We start from the raw sequence: 14364 nt of genomic DNA, 5'->3' as shown, positions 1-14364 counted from the left end.
TGCAGCTATTTTCTGTTTGAAAAATTACAAATCAGAACTTAAATCGTAGCTTTACAGGCTTTGAGCCAATCTAATGTCTCCTTAGTATCCAAAGGCTTGCATCCCATCCTCTCTGTCTGCTGCTGCTGCTCCTACCTTTCTCCAACTTCAACTTCTCCTCTTTTTAAGTTCTGGCCATCTGGTATCTCTGTTCTGAGCTCTACAGCTCACTGGGCCTTCCAGGGCCCTGTTTAACTCACTGATATACAAGAAACCTATTGAGCCAAGTTTGGGGGGTTCTAACCATTTTATTCCATTAAGTTAGCTCATGAGAGAAGGGGTGCAGCAGGGCCAAAACAGAGGTCAAGGGAAAGCTGTTAGGAAGGAAACAGAAAAAGAGAAGGACATGGGAACTCCTTGTTTCATCTATGGTAAGTATGACAAGTCTTGTGAAACCTTTGAGCTCACAATATGCTGAGCAGTGTGGGTGAATAGAAAGCTAAAAGGAGGTAGGAAACTCATACATGTTCTGCTTTCAAGGTTAGGGACAGCCCCACAGACAAAGGCTTGTGGGAAACCTGAGGGAAGCTCATCAACATTACTAATCAGAGCAGAACCACTCGAGTCTACTTAGGCCTGTCAGTTCCCTTGTACACTTCCACAGCCCCCAAAGAATTACTGTAATTTGTCTGCAAGGCACATGAAAATGCAAAGTTCATTTGAGGATGCTTATGTTGATTATTGGAGTTTACTGAATTGCTCTTAGAGGACCAGGCTGCAGCAAAGCAACCATCTTAGTTACCATGCTGCACTCACTGAACTTGTCTCCTTTGGCAAAAACCATTGCGTAACATGCAAATACTCTGGGGGAAAAATAAGTTGCAAGTCCTCCCCCTGACAAAAGCAAGCATGTCTTCTCTGAAAATACTTCAAAAAAGAATACTTCAAATACTTGAAAATACTTCAAAAAGAAAAAAATGCCCCATCAAACTCCAACCTGAGGTCATAAAGATGAGCTACAAGCAACAATAAATAAATAAAAGTACAAAAATGTCCTCCCCTAGCAGAGTTTTTCATAGAGGGTGAAATGTCAGCTCTGAGAATAACTTCAACACTCTCATGCTACATACCAAATTATTCCCCAAGTTTCTGAGAGGAATGGAAACTTGTTTTCATCCAGCTACCTGGCATGCGAGTGAAGTGACCACAGCTTTGTCTGCAAAAGGCAATCTGATTTGAAATTCTAGACCCAGTCAAATCTGTGCGCGAGTTTTACTCCAATTTTCTGTAAATGTAACTTTATAGGCAGCAATTAAAGATGCAAGAGCTATTCCTGGGCAGTCATTACTCAAACAAATATAATATTTTAGTGGTAATGATGGTCTTTTTTTCCTGCAAAGGCTTTCAAATTAATAGTACAAAGATTTTCTGAAAATGAAAAGATCAGAATATACTAAGGAAGAGGATGAGATAAATCTCACCTTCGCCCAGGCTGGTAATTTTTGTAGCCACAAGCAAGGTTGAATTGACCAACATGACAGAAAATTCCAGAATGGCCTTTGATCAGGCTAGGCAAACATGGTTACAGGCCAGTTCCTGTCCCTCCAGATGACTGAAAAAAGCAGATTTAAAAAAATCAATAGACCATCATTTGAAAGCAAATCTGCAAACCCCATAATTAGAAATTATCAGCCTTATAACAATAAAAAAAAAGTTTTTAAAAGCAAAGTGTACTTAATCACAACCTGCTCCTTAAAAAATTTTGTCTTGGCTGCTGGCAAACAGATTTTTACTTGCTGGTTAAAAACCATATATGTTTTAAATTATTTTTTTTCCTTATTATTGGAAAGTGGGGTTTTTTCTTTTTCTGTTTATTTAAAAGATTGAGGGACCTTGTCATACAACAGAAAATACTAGAAACAGCATTTGTCCTCTCATGACTGTTAAACAGGCTCTGTTAAGGGAGGTATCAGACCAGGTGCCAATACACCCACTCACCAGTTCAAACCTCCCCCAGCTCTAGTCAAGTGAACAGTCTGCCAGGATTTGTTAGACACTGACAAACCCTCACTGGCTAACACAGGTGACATTCATGCTTTATAGAAGCTATTTGCTAAAACATTGAGAAGTAATTTCTTTCTGCAATATTTTGCAACTGTTTAGGTTCCTACCATTCTTCTACAAATTTGGTGGTTTATGACTTTTCTTTTTAGAGCACATTATTGGTAGGAACACTACTATGTTTTCTTCCTCTTTCCTTTGAGTTCTGATCTTCAGCTCTCTGCTGACAGCACGGGTATCTTGAACTTTTTTGAGGCACAGAGTAACACATATACTGAAGTTCTGCTTACTTGGTCTTGCAAACACAGAGGCTGCTGGCAGCCACATGCCAGGGAAGTGCTGCAGGTGGCAAAAACTGGAATTGCCTTTAAAAAAAAATTTACCAGTTTTTGCATATCCTTGAAGCCTTATGTCCTTTATCACACAGATGACAAGTTGTAGTAAGGTTCTAAAAATATTTCACTTTCTTTCTACATCTCCAGTTTCATGTTAGTCTTTCTTCAGCAAGGATCTAAGAAATAACAATGGCAAGAGAGTTTTCAGAAGAAGTAGAAATAGCTCCAAAGCTATAGCAGTAATTTTGTCCTTTTCTCTTTGCCTTCTTCCAATTACCTTCCTCCAAGTGCAAGCATTTTCACATTCTTTCTACTACTTCAAAAAAACAACACTTCATTCTCCCCCTTTAAATGTGAAAATTTAATCCTATTTGTGAATTTATTTTTGCATATATAGATGAACTGTTTAAAGATATACTTGTCTCAAAACCAGAGAAAGAAAATCTCACATAAATTCATTTGGAAAGGGACATTAAACTTCTGACAGATTAAAGAAATGGAAGTCAAAATCATTACAATGAACTTTTATATAGCCCACTAAACTATACCTCTGTTCTTTCTACACACATTCCTGTAGGAACAACAATATTCTACTGTAGTATTTGTGTCGTATGTTGCCTTTATGTTTAGTTAACTGACCATTTATTCTACTTTACCTTCCCTATCTTCCCCCTCTTAGTTCTACTCATCCCTTTAAAAATAAAAGAAGTGAAGTTTAGGGCATAAAATAATGATTCTAATTAATTTGTGAAATACTACACTGCTTCTCAGGTTCAAAGTCAAGGCAGGTTTCAAGTTACACGTATGCATGGCCAATTGTTGCAATACAAAACCTTGTTGATACAATGGCTAAAAAACGAAATTAGTTTTGAATGAAAATTAAATAATCCATTTTTTTCCCCCCAAAGGTGTAGGATGACTCTCAGTAACAGACTACCTACAAAATTTAAAAAGGATCATCAAAAGAGGTTGCTGTTCTAGAAGCTATTATAAGTACTTTTCTAACATTTTTGATAAGTATAACACACCAGGATTTTTTTTTTCCATAGGGTGAGGACAGTGAAAATCCAGAAAATGGAAGCAGAATTTACATGGATTAAACACATAGAACAGTACATGACACTAACAGTATTGTTTTATTGAGTCATCAGAACAGAAACCCCTGCAGGATTCTATGGTGTGTCTGACATGGAACATTGTGATAAAAAGTCGAGGATAACAAAGGAGCTAACAGCCAACTCATTTTCTCTTGGACTCCTCCAGGGCAGCTGAGAAAGAAAACCACAGACCTGAGTTGCAGCCAAAGTTCTGATCATCAAGGTTTTTTGTTACTCAGAAATAGGTGGCTACAACTACTACACGAAAAAGGGAAAAATAACTTCTTAAGAGCCACTAAATGTAGTTTTCGTCTTATGTGCACAGAAGACTGTCAGAAGTTATCCAACAAAAAAGAGGAAACAAAATTCAACAAAATAATTTTTCAAAACAGTAAGCCGCATATACTTTTTCCCTTATGGAAATACTTTGTGAGCAGCCACACTGTGTCTAGTTTTTGTCAGGAAATATGAAACAGATAAGGTGTATAGCACAGTGTGATGAAACAGAAACAAGTGACGAAGAACAGAGCAGAAAGGAAAAAAAAAAAAGAGGTTTAGGTCCTAAATACTGGAACCTTTATTCTGTCCAAATTGCACTGTATCACATTTTTATTAACCTCTGCTTGCTTGTTTTAATTAAATTCTTCCAATAAAGACCAGTAAGCTCTTCCTAATCTAAAGATATGAGAACTGATCATAATATCTGAATAGCAATAGAAGTAACAAACTATACAGTATTCTGTCTCTTATCCTCTCTGTTCGACCTCATTTTTATAAAATCGAGGAAAGGTAGATTGGAAAAGACTTCTAGAGGCCACCTGGCCTAACCTCCCACTCACAAGTGGACTCCTGGTAACACCATTACCCAGTCAAGGCTGGGAAACTTGCTGTCAGTTATGTCTTCCTGGTCAAATCAAGAAGAACTTGGTTCCATAATCTTTGCAATTGTCTTTCAAGCAATTACAGAATAGTATTAGATTATTCACTAGATTCCTACGTGCCAAACTCATGACAGCCTGTCCATTTCAGCAGTTCTCCAATGGACCTGCTCCAGTCTCCTTGCATCCCTCAACTGCCTCTGCTACACTAAAAACACAGTAATCCAGGTGAAGCCCCACCAAGTAAAGAGCAATAAATGCCTCCCCTCAATCTCCTGCTCTTTTTCACAACTGAGACCAATTCATGAGAGTTGGTTCACGTTTCTTGGTCTTCACCATACATTTCAAATCTCTGCAACAGGCTACTTTAGCCATCAGCTTTATCTCAGGAGATTATGAAGCTACGACAACTAACTCTTCATTTATGTCCTTAATTTCTCATTGTTTCATACCACAACTAAAAGAATGGTAAAGGTCTAAACAATTCTCCATGGACTACATTTTGACATATGTATTTGCTTGTATGGTTTCTTTTTAAAAAAAAAAAAAATGGTTTCTGTGTTGGTAAAACATCTTAGTGCTTTCTAAACTCACACAAATTCACCACAGTTCCTGAAAGCAACAAACTCCTACACTGCTTTAACTTGATGCTTTAGAAGAGCGTTGCGCTACACAATACAATACAAACTGAATAGATACTACTACTCTATTTCCTTAGACTGAAGCTGAGTCTGTGGTTACATGCATAGATTCAAGAGTGTGCTTCTGAAGAAAAATGATTTTTTCTTTTTCTATTCAGGCATTTTTAATCACATTATCAAAAACAAAACAAGAATTCCTGGGCGACTTGAACGATGACTGCAGTATGCTTTTGCCTGTACATGGCTGGGAAAATTCTCCACTCAGTTGTTGTCACTGATGCTTAAGCAGGGGAAGAGAGAAGATGCTATTAGAAAGCAGGAAACTCAAAAGCAGATCAAGCAGTGTAAGATGGATTTAGTGCACTCCCACTGTGAGGTGGGACTGATCAGAGTACCTACATCTGCTCATTGCTAACAATTTATGCAGCACGCTTCCTTCCATCCTGGCTTAGGCTTTTTGATGTGTATGGTTGGGAGACCATTTGCAGGGGGGTTGCTGAGAGAAGGAAGAGAAAGAGACGAGTCCTAGAAGTAGCTCAGAAAAATTACCAGTTTAGACACCTAAATCTAGTTCAAAATATATTATTTAAAGAGCTAAAAATTGTAACTTCTATCAGAGCTGAAGGGGTAATTTCTCTAAGTATATTAGCTTGCCTAAGAATGTTTCCTAAAATAACCAAGATATTATTCTAGTACTTTTCACAATAGATGATATTGTACAAGTTTAATACACTGCCAGGCATTTCATAAGGATAATAATAAATGCATGGGTTCATGAAAGTTTTAGGTCACGTGCATATCTGAAAGGACAGAACAATTTAAAGGATTCTAAGAAAAAAAGTTAGTTTCTGTCTTAATTTCTAAAAAACAGCAATCCAGTGTGGATTGAATATAAATATAGGCACATGACAACAACTACTTTACTCCCAAGACTCTATTTTCTTTTTTTTTCTTCCAAATTTCCCATAAACTTTAATTCTAGCAGATTCATACCAGCATTTTTATAGCATCCCTTTACCTGTACATAGACATAGATGAAATATTCTATTTTTGAAGAATAGGCAGGCTCTAACACTGCACAGTACTAAGTATGCAGCACATAACCAGCAGTAGTAAATATTTGAGCATGGTAAATCACATATAACACCTCACCAGGATTTCACAGTTTTATCACCCATTCCAGTGATCAGGAAGGTCAGGAGAAAGGTCTCATTGCAGTAGGCTATTGATCAGTGGTTTTTTAGAGATAATAATCTATCATGAGAGCAATGAATCATTTTTAAAGGTTATTTCACAAGTCCTATGCAAAATGAGCTAGGTGTTTTACAGATAAAGTTTCTGTAATCATCTTTAACCTTTTCCTCAGTCCCATTTCTGATGAGCGATCACCCGCAGGTCAGGACAGGAAATGGAGGCAGACTCCACCTGCACATGGAGCTTGCAAACTTCCCTTGTGCAATGGATTCATGCTCTTATTAAGGTTCTGATGAAAAAGGCCCTCCATGTCAAAGCTCCCTCCCTGAACTTCAGACACATAGTAAATTCATACCAAAGTTGTAGCATTCAAGTTCTTCTGTAACATGCAAACAGTTCATAACAATGATATCAACCTTTAAACAACTTAAGAAATATAAATTGCTCAAACAGCATTTCCTATGCAACCAGTGCGTATTTTTAATTCATTTCCATTTTTAATACAACATACATCTCTGCAGACTTCAAGACACCTCACACCAGGAAACTACACTAAATAATGCAGTGCTCTGCATTAAGCTCACTTAGCTCAGAATTCAACTGAATCTCACTGGAAATTGTCATCCTGTTATGCAACTTTGGAAAAGAAAACCCTCTGCTCCTACCAGCAGTTTCAAAGAAATTCTGTTCTACAGTTCTCAAACACTGCAGAATTTGAGAGGATGGGAGAAGTGCTAACCGCACAACTTATGCCTTTGAAATTTGCTCTAAAAGATTTCACGTGTCTTTCTTCTAAATTTTCATAGAAACTCAAGTACAGGTTTCAGATTCTGATTGCACTAAGCGTATAATATGTTTTCTTTGAAATACTACTTCATTAATAAACATCATGATTTTTTCCTACCATAGCCTATATACAAAGATTCAAAGTATTAAATAGGCAATTGAGCCTTTTTCTCTGAACAGTATACATACACAGGAAGATCTTCGCCTGTCATCAAGCAGAAGTTTGTCTTTAAACAGGTGCCAGAGGAAGCCAGAACTTTTCTTTTGAATAAAGCTCAAATTGGGAAACTGAGCACTGCACTCCCTGAAGAGCCCTTCAAAATCTGTGCCCCATTCATCACCTTTTCACATTTCTTGCTAGCAGACAACACACTCCAGGTTTCCCTAGCATTCAGGAGAGAAAAGTCTGTGTCAATCTTATTTAAGATGATACAGAACTCCGTATCTGTATGAAATAGGCCTACCTACATCAGTAGAAAGCAGGTTAATTCTTCAGTAAGGGACAGCATGCATGAATTTAAATACATTACATGTATACTTCAAAATACACTACAGAATTACAGAAGTAAAAAAGTAAGTTCTGCATTGCTATAACCAGCAGTTCAACATGATTTTTTTAACCAGTAGTTCAACATGATTTCTTTTTTTAGAGCATCTTAGTTTAAAAGTATAAAACAGGAAGGAGCAAACATCTTAGGTTCCTGACCTGGTTTTAATAATCCCCTTTACATACAGCTAGACAGTGCTGCACTGCACACTTGTCTTTTTTTTTTCTTTTTTTTTTCCTCCTCAAATTAAAGCTCTTACCCTGTTGTGTGCCCTGATCATGGGTCAAGTGAAGGCCAGATCTACTCCGATGACCTTCAGAAGACCTGAGAGCCCTCATTCCCCATGCACTCTCCTTAAAATGTTGTTATAGCTACATTCTCCCTCACTACTCCCAAGAGTGTACCAAAAATTGCTCTTACTTTCCGCCTCCATTCACAATATATATCAATTTATTTCTGCCAGTATTTGCCACTTTCTGAAAAAGCTATCAGATGTTATATTGTAAGAATGTCTTCCCTCTGACAGGAATTAGGCAGGCCCAGACAACACCTTATGTGTAAAGCAAGGTTAGCTTAAAGAGATACTGCACTACCATACTCATTCCTCTCCATGGAAATAGTTGCAGCTAAAATAACACTGAGATGGATAAAATGTGTTTCCCTCCAGTTTGAAATGTAATTAATACCACAGAATCACAATGCCAGTAATAGAGACACCAAATTAGAAAACGCAAAACTAGGAAAGAATTATTTGCTGCAGGAAACTTCTCTCAAACTGTGCCGCTAACAACCTTTGCTTTAAAAAGTAACCCAGGAGAAAGAGCAGATAAATATTTTACTATTCATACATTGGCTTTATCAATTTTAAAACACAAAACCAGAGCATGTGTGGTGTTGACAATGAGTTATAATGTTCAATAGGACTGCTCAAGCTCTGAAAGTACATGAATTATTTGAGAGCTTGCACATAACTCTCAAAAGTTATAAATTTTAAAAAGCCAACTCCTTAATTTCATGTTCACTTGACCTTGACATCAAAATGGGCAACATTTTCAACTTACTACACAGTTTAGTTATATGTTACATTCCTGCTTTATTGGTATTCCATATCCTGATATTAGAAAATTTGCAACACATGTAATGGATTTACTATTGATCAATACAGCAAAAAATGTTTTAATTTTTACTACAATTTTTCTTTCTGCCAAACTGGACATAATAAAAGGGATGCATGAGTTGAAACTGTTCAAGATAGCAATGTTTTCTCCAAAACAGATTTTGCTGACTGTTACTAGAAGAGGAAGTCACACAGTGCTAAATTAGAGAAACCATTGCTGAGGCTATGGTCTCTAGTTGGTATCTATCCAGGCATCATCTTCCAGAATTTATCCAATCATGCACTTCAATTCCTATTTGTACCATAGAAAGTGCATGGGAGCTGTCTGAAAGCCTACATTCTCCCTCTCTTGTTGCTCTCGAGACTCTCCAGCTACACATACCCTTTCTTCTATAAATGCAGAACTCCACCTGCCACATGACCACCAGCCAATATTCCAGAAATGTCTAATGGAACTTTCTCAGCATTGCAGATTTGTTAGATTTAACACCCGTGAATTACTACCACAGCTATGGTATTTTAAAAAGCTAGCAGATTTATATGCTGTGTATAAATTTGTATAGGATACACTAAAGATATATAATAGATATATGTTCTTAGTACCACTTCAAAATTGGTAGAATGTTTCTTTTTAGTTCCAGTGTGCATAGCCTTCCCCTTATTCTTAGAGTTCCCTACCATATATATTCCCTTAATAACATTAGTGTCTCTTTGCCAAAATTCTAGGTTATGTAACCTTATTGTAACATTTTCCACTTTCCTATGGATATCTAAAAACACTGCCTTAACATCACCTGATTAGACCTTAATCCACATTTCCCACCCTTCTTGATTACGGAATTGTGGACTAGCTAAGGAACTATTCCCACATAAATCTCAATGTAGTCTAAATTTTTCTTCTCAGGCAATTTTACTGGTTTCTTTAGTTCTTTCCAAACGTTAAACACGTTTTTCACTGAGATAATTCCCATGAAGATAATGAGCTTCGTACAGTCCCTAATCCTTATCAAACTATCAGTTTGAAAACCATTTATGATTTCATCTTTCCCTGACACAGTCAGTTCAAAAATAACTATCAACTCCTTTCAGGTAGAAAAATTTCTATAGCAAAAATACAGACATACTTAAATGTGATGTTTTAAGTTTTCTGAAAAACACTGTTCAGTTTGGAAAACAGATGAACAGTCCAACAGGTCAGAGAGACAAATAGCTGCGTAGGAAGGTACCTTGTTACACTGAACTTGTATTTGTCAAGTAAATCTCACTCCAGCAGAAGTTCCCCATCTGTTGCATATAAAAATAGCAAAACCAGTTTGTTTGCATTCCCAGTAAAAGCTAATCAATGAGGGGGTGGATGAGCTATGACGTGTGGGAACAAGATACATCTTTGCTTACCAACAGGCTTCCTGGAAGAGCCAAGTAGAAGTTACTACTGACGGGGACTCCTCGCCACTGATAGTGGGAGGGTAGCAGGGGAGGGAAGGAGAGCTTCCCAGTTTTACTGAAAATCACCACTGTCAACTATGATAACGGCATGAAAACAGTGAAGGTCTTAGGAAATTCAATAAAAGAACTATCTCAAAGTAAAATCATATGGCCACACGGTATGAATTTCAGAAATTCTTGTAACATCACAGATCATGGTTTTACTTGGGGACAGAAGAAAACCTCTGTCTTTAGGAAGCTGAGGAAATTACTCTTTCTCCAAGCTTAAAAAATAGGACTGCACTTGGTAAAGAACAAAACTAATGATATTAAAGACTGACAGTTCCGTAGCCGTTTTCCAGATATTTAACAAGTCACTTGCTTTCAAGAAAAATCTGATTTTTGCCTTAAAAATTATGTGCCCGAGAACTTAAGCAGCTGAATCTTCCCAACTATTTCCAATGCACATCTATCAAGCGTTGTTTAAAAAATAATCCAGAGACACTAAACCATTTCACAAGAAACACAAACACCACTGTATGATATCAAGTATTTTAAGTACTACCTGCAGCAACAAGAAGCAGCAGAGCAGTAAAGTTTCTAATTACCTGCTGTAACAAAAAACATACAAAACTTGAAATTATCACAGGTAAGTAAGCCCTAACAGAAAAAGTTCATCTTTTTGTTACTTCTGTTATCCCAAACCAGAGTTTCCAATAATGATTTAACATACTCAAATGGCTAACACAACATTTATGACTCCATATTCTAAAGAATCAACAACCTCTCCTAGAGGAGGGTAATTGCCAACCATCAACTGTCTGAACATCATAAGTTCATGCTATACTCTCAGAAGTCTGGGGTTATTGATGCTGGGTCTCAGACACCACTACTTTCACAAAGATCTCAGATAGAATGATTTTTTCTGAAGCAAAAGAAGTAAAAGCTACAATGCTTGTCAGCATAAAACAGAAATCTAACTCTTGTACATGTGAGCCTCTGGAAAAATTGGCACCACTTCTACCAAAGCAGTATTTGCAATAAAATGAATGTGCTGAATAGGCTAAAGACTTGTGACAGTCACTAGATGACAGACACACAGATGAACTATGGTTATGAAAGTCAACACTGGATCTTGAACTCTGCTATTGGAAGACATCAATATCAAAACAAAAGCTCCTACAGCTCGCAAAACAGTTGAGATTCACTAATAGGTATTGCTCACTAAATAAGAATTAAATTGAGCTGAGGATTGTAGGGAAACATGAAGATATTACCACATTAAAGAACAATTAATGGCCTGTATAAAGTTTTAGTTATAGAATGGTTTGAGTTGGAAGAGGCTTTAAAGATCATCTAGTCCCAACCTCTCCTGCCATGGGCAGGGACAACTCCCACTACACCAGGCTGCTCAGAACCCCAGCCAGTCTGGCCTTGAACTTCCAGGGATGTGGCATCCACAACTACTCTGGGCAACCTCTTCTAGTGCCTCACCATCCTCACAGTACATAATTTCTTCCTAACATCTACTTTAAACTTACTCTCTTTCAGTTTAAAGCCATTTTCCTTTGTCCTGTAACTACGTGCCCTTGCAAGTACTCTTTCCATTGTTCTTGAGTAAAACATACCAGATACTAGAAATTTTCTTTTTGTAGTATTTATTATGCACACACATCCTTTCCTGAGTGTAAACAGTCAAAAAGTGAGGGGGAGAAAGTAACTTCTTTACACAAATATATTATGCACTTTCTAAAAAGTATTGTATGCCAAGTACCTGAGTAATACCACAAGACAAGGCAGAATCTGAAATAAGAATTTCTAGTTTGCCAGAAAGATCTTGTAAACAACTAACAATCAATAGGTTTTTTATTCCGAATGCAAATTTTCAGCATTTGTTTTCCTTTTCCCCAAGACTTGTGATACATTAGGATTGGACTGTTGTAGAAACTAATTTAGGTAAATTTGGTTTAGAGCTGAGGTCTCAAAAGGTGAAGCTTTCATTGGGCTCTGCATGGTGGAGTCTTGGCTGAATAATTCACTTAGGTCAGAATTCCTTGTCTCACAACAAGGTGGATTTGTCCCTGTTAAACAGTTTGGCAATTTACAGTAGTAACATGGATTGGGGCAATTCCATGCCTTGCCTGCAGGGGTGGACAGCTGCTGGAATGCTGCTTTCCAGCTCAGACTTGGCAGTGTTTACATGTGAAACTCACTCTGAGATAGGAACCCTTTTATCGGACTATAGATAAACCAAGAATAAAGTTACAATGTGGAGTAGAAGAGTACTTCATAAAATCTTTTATGAAAACAAAACCATTATCCCTCAGACACCCTTTCAGCAGTACCAGATACATTAGGTAGCCTCAGGGAAAAAGTTCTGAGATCAGCCTCAAATGGTAGAACAAAATAAGAGGTCATGTATTTGCACGTTTAATATGTTGTTAAACACAGTATAATCTGATTTATTATCTTTAGTTTATTAGGCAAATTTAAGAGACCTTGAACTCCTCCTGCACTAACCGAGGGCACCTACTTTATCTGACTTGTGTCCTTCTCACATGTTCTCCTTCCAATTAAAACAGTCTTAGAACTGACAAACAAAACCCCTTCAGTAAGCAAGCAATACAAATGAAGACCTTAGTTTCTGTACACAGAGTTACAATCTACATGGATAGCTACCAAGTACCTTCTGCAACAGTGTCTTTTATAACTGCAACATCCTAAAAAAAATGGGGGGGAGGGAGGCAAGCACCAAGACGATTAAAATATTCCTTGTCCAGTGGAAATAAATACCTGAAGTCTTTACTGTGAATTCTTTAACCTATCTAGGTCAACAGCATATCTGTTAACATATCTGATCTCCATTCCAACTCTTGAAACATTTCATCCACTTTTAAACTGAAGGAATAAAAGGGGGAAAGAACAAAAACCCTGATCTTCCCTCCAAAATAGTTATTGCTCTAAATTAATCAAGGACTACTGATAGAAAACAAAACACATAATTGCAGCACATGTGTAAGCAGCTGGATGAAAGAACATCTCAAGCATCACATTTTTATTCCAAGTTATTTGTTATGTTGACTTCAATAAAGATGAGGTAACTATTCAGTAAAAAGTAAACAGTCCACTTGATTTATTAAATGAAAGTTTAAACTCAGAGGGGACCTCTCATTTAACTATTTTTCATCAAAAATCCATATTTAAAAAGACTTCAGCACTTCAAGTCAGTCATTCTGTGTTGTCTTTTCTCTTTGTTCCCCATTCCCAATAGCAGAGATTGCATGAACATTTCCAAAGAACGCTTTGAAGATTAGTTCAGACACTTTTGCTGGAAGTTCCCCATTTCACTGTTTCACTTGTTGGTTGGTTGGCATAGCTAGAAGGCTAATCAAACTTACCCTTGTTGTTAGTGTGCCAGGTACAAAGAGGAAAGAAACACTTCACAAGGAATACTCAGTACTCTGTGTCAGAGCAGTGTCCATTTAGACCAAGGATCTTGTTCACTGTATTTTCCTAAGATTTTGTTCTTGGAGGCAGATGAAGAGGGGAGCATCATTAAAAAATACATAAATAAATAAATCTAAGAGTATGTTGACAGGAATCTGGCCTGTCAGCCATGACCAGCAGTCAGATGTGCCAGGTCAAGAACAGGAAAACACAGGGCATCATACTGGGTGAGCCAGTATGAGGCAGAAGCAGCAGGTGATACAGGAATGAGGAGAGCAGCAAGGATGTAAAGAAGAAGGAGGGCCAAGAAAGCATGATGTGAGGGGGTAAATACATTACAGGACACATTTAGTGATCTACCAATGCTTAACAAGATCTGTCATCCTGCCCTCAAGTTTCACAAACGCTACTGGAATCCATTCCCACCACGCTGACAATCTGAGATGACTCAAGGTAACTGAATTATAGTGCTGTAAAGGCTGACTTCCTAAATGCTCTTCCAAAAGAACCTGAGGATGGTTTCCACCTTTACAGAGCACCATCATAAGCTTTCATCCTAATGCCAAAAGCCAGAACAAGCAGTTGCTAACCATTTTAAAAATACACAAGCAGAAAGATCACAAGTCTTCTGTCTCAAATAAAATATTTGAGGAAACAACATATTTCAACAACTGTACATAAAATTCCCTCCAGACATATATTAAAACACTACAAAACTCAGCATAGGTATGCAATGGATTATTGCTGATTTACTATCACTGTGGCATTTAGTAACATAAAATAAGTTAAAAATGCAACTAGTAGTATAACATTACTTCCTGGAGAGCAGGGAAGTCATCCTCCATGCTAACAACAA

The 14364-nt window shown here is 37.3% G+C and overlaps 1 protein-coding gene and 1 long non-coding RNA gene across 2 annotated transcripts in view; one reads left to right on the top strand and one right to left on the bottom strand.

The window, feature by feature from the left end:
* CDKAL1 (CDK5 regulatory subunit associated protein 1 like 1) overlaps nt 1–14364 on the bottom strand; it is a 406927-nt gene that overhangs the window by 284687 nt on the left and 107876 nt on the right. The window lies entirely within an intron of this gene.
* LOC113952263 lies at nt 321–3583 on the top strand. Its single transcript, XR_003529481.1, has 3 exons — nt 321–410; nt 3284–3343; nt 3425–3583. It is a non-coding gene; the product is annotated as an uncharacterized LOC113952263 (long non-coding RNA).

This window comes from Corapipo altera, unplaced genomic scaffold (genome assembly GCF_003945725.1).
Source record: "Corapipo altera isolate COAL_440 unplaced genomic scaffold, ASM394572v1 60, whole genome shotgun sequence".
Lineage (NCBI taxonomy): Eukaryota > Metazoa > Chordata > Aves > Passeriformes > Pipridae > Corapipo > Corapipo altera.
This window is presented reverse-complemented; position numbering and strand designations above follow the sequence as displayed.